Genomic DNA, 3588 nt, shown 5'->3' on the forward strand with positions numbered 1-3588 from the left:
TGTTTTCGACTTTTAAGGTTGGAATTGGACTAGGAACATTACCTTAAGCTGTTTTTGAACTTATAAACCTGTTTTTGATGTGGTAATGTTCATGCTAATCCAATTTCAAAGATAATTGTCATAATTTCAAGATTTGTATTAGTTTTATGTTCATGCTAATTTCTTGAAGATTGATGATTTAAATTATCTTGTTCTTATGAGTTAGCTTAGATTAATAGAAAAGTTATGAGATAATGTGTTTTCAATCCATATTGATCTAAAAGTTATTCATAAAATGTGTTTTTGTAACTTGTCCTCAAGTTATATGAAAAGTCACATTTATGATTTTTTAAACACTCATAAGATTTCCATAAGTTATGAAAGTGAAGAATCTCATTTTTAAATGCTTTAAAGTCTTCCATAACTTGTCCTCAAGTTATGGAACATGAAGAGTTTTTTCATTAAAAACTAATTTAAACACATAAGTTATGGAATTGAAAAGTTTTGTAGTGTTCAAAACTTGCCCTCAAGTTTTGGAGTTTGTAAAGTTTTCCCATGAATACTTTAATTCCAAGTTAAGCCCTTAGAGTTTTAAAAGTTAAAATTCAACCCTTATACTATTATTATAATTTTAATTATATACATATGTATAAGATAAAATCAATCTTACCGTTAGTAGGCCTCATTCACGAAGCTGGTCTATAAGGGGGGTATAAGGTTACTGCCTATAAAATGGCAGTTTAATGGGTGTCCACTCTCACCCACCGCTTCCTTGACTGGTGGAGGGTCGTTAGCCGAACGGGTAGGATAAGGACTATAATTCTCCCTTTAGTAAAAGTATAATGATATATTCTAAGTAACTAAACACTTATAAAATCCCAATCTTAGTTACTTAGGAAATTGTGAATTTGGTGCTAACCCATGAAATTACACTTTGCACCTTTGTTAAGTCATTAGTGGAGCGTGTGTGGTTAACCGGCACACTAACATGGGACTGACAATGTGTGGCGAAGGGTAACTTAAGTTTATTATAGATTGGTGGAGCATGTGTGGTTAACCGGCACATCAATTAGGTGATAAAGTTGAGGGTACCAAGTCAATTTGCATGGTTATTCACACCTTGTTTGTGATCCTCGGCATCCCAGTCACAAACTTGAGAGGGCACAATCGAGATTCAAACATGCCATTGAAAGTTCAATGTATCTCAAAAGATATAGGAGTTTCAAATCCAATTAAAACTTAATTATATTTCGTTTTCATGGTGGAAATTGGTAAATCGTCATTTACCTACCTTCAACTATTTTATAGCTTGGATTACGGCATCCCTCTTCCAGTTATAAATAGGTTGTTGGGTCCTAGCCTTAATATTTCATATTGGGTGTTATGTTAAGGACTCTAAATCAACTAAACTTGAATTTCTCCCATTATAGATGTCTAGTTAAGACAACTATGGTCTTCCCAAATCTTTAGGAAAAAACATTCCTAATGAAGATGATATCCCACATGGCAATTAAGGTGAAAGATTAATCCCTTTGTTGTGCATTAATGGGACTGGAAATCATGCTTTACTTCCTCCACCTCCTCCAATTATTCTCCCTATCCCACAAGTTCTAATCCTTGAAAAGTTCAAGGTCACTCAATCCCTATTGGCAAGCCGGGAGAGTTGGGTGTCGAAGTCTCGAGGTAGCTGGCTGTTGACTTGGTTCTTCAGTCACACCCTGATGACAGATCAAGACATGACCCTTAATAATCTTACCTATTTGCTTGATGCTGTTAAATCAGCAATGATTTGGGGCACTGGTAAAGCAAATTTGATTGGAAGATCAACTTCCCAAACTTCCATGGACATTGACAATGGTAACATTAGAAGTCCAGAAAAGCTTTCTCTTCCCAATGGAAAGGGATCGGTCATGGTCAAGTCATTTGACCTAATGGTAAAGAGAAAGGATAAGTATGAGATAGTCTCATGTACCATTTCCAAAGAGTCCATATGTTTCTTTTGCCAAAAGAAGAGGCATTGGTTGCGAAGCTGCCAGATTTACCTGAAAGATCTGGTAAAGTCAAAAAGTTTGACTCTACTTCAGGTAAAGTCCATTATCTAACTCTATTAAGTATCTTTTGGAGATTCTTAATACATAATGTAATCTAATTACATTTTGATGTTTTAGAGAATCAAAGGAAGCTTAAAGAAAGAGTATGTTGATTCTGATCGCGAAGATGGTTCGGTGATCAGAATTTGAGCAACTGCTTAAGAGTTACGATAAATTGCTTAGGAATAGATATCAACATAATTTTCATATGTAATTGCATTGTAAGGATACGATTTTTCCGCAAGTTTTAAAATAAAAGAATAAGAAAAGTTTTGATTTATTTATTTTAAGTATCCTTACAATGGCATTTGTGAAAAATTGTTGTATATATGTCTCCATTGATAAGCAATATTGGAAAATGGATTTGATTCTTTCATTTGTGGTAGTATCATAATTTACCAAATAAGGAAAGATTCTCATCACCCAAGTTTCAGTTTGATAGAAACTTAGAATCATGCAAGTTGTATTGTATGATGAGTGAGAATTTTCATTTTTGGGAAATTAAGACTAATTCCTTGTTCGCATGTATGTGTGAGTCAAGTGAAGGACTAAAGGATTGGGTACACTAGGTTGTGCACTGATCAGGTCCACCATAAAGAATGATAAGATTATTCGTCATGATTTACTAAAGTTTAGTAAATATGGTTATGCTTAAAAGTTTAAGTGTAATTCTAAAACATTGGAAAAGTTTCAATGTATGGCAGAACGGATGAGAAGAATCAAATAAGGCAGAAAGATAAAAGTTTCTCCAATCTGAAGAGATGGGAGAGTACTTGAGTATCTTGTTTTATGATTATCTTAGTGATTATGAAACCATATCACAATTGATCCTCAAAGGACACCTTAGTGCATTTGTTTGACTAAGGAGAGGAATCATGAATTGTTGAAATGGTTAAATCAAAAGATAAATCATACTTCGTTCCAAAAATCAAGTCTTAGAGTCATACTCTAAGATTGTAACTTGAGTGACATAATCTTTAGAAATTTTATAACACTTGTCAAATGTAGATTAAGATGTTTCCTATTCTTGTACATTTGAAGTTGGTTAGTTGTGATGTTTTGGATAAAACAAAGACCAACTAAGACCAATTGTATGAAGTGTTTAACTTGATAAGAATTTGCACTAAATCTTGAATATTTGTTTTGTCAAGGAATGGTTCTTGACAAGATAATCTTATATGTCAAGAGGTCAATGGGAGTCTTAAAAGATCTTGAGAAAGTTTTAAGAAATAATCAAGAGTATTGTTAATCACTAGCCCACAACTTGAGGTTTGTAACCCATTGTGTTGACATATTTCTGTTTCTGTGCCCATTCCAGTTTAAGTTGACTATGCTTGTGAGTTCTGTAAGTTCTCAATTGTTTGCATAACAACTTGGAAGCGATGGTAGGCCTATGTGCTGCCGGGTGACAAGAAAAATAAGATTGGGCAAGTTCAGTCCATATGAGTTTGGATTTGTCACTAACCTTGTCTTGTGATTATGGCTATGACAAATTCACATGGATAGGAACACATACACC

The sequence above is a fragment of the Lactuca virosa genome, chromosome 5, assembly GCF_052849685.1.
Source record: "Lactuca virosa cultivar CGN04683 chromosome 5, Lactuca_virosa_CGN04683_v6, whole genome shotgun sequence".
Classification (NCBI taxonomy): domain Eukaryota; kingdom Viridiplantae; phylum Streptophyta; class Magnoliopsida; order Asterales; family Asteraceae; genus Lactuca; species Lactuca virosa.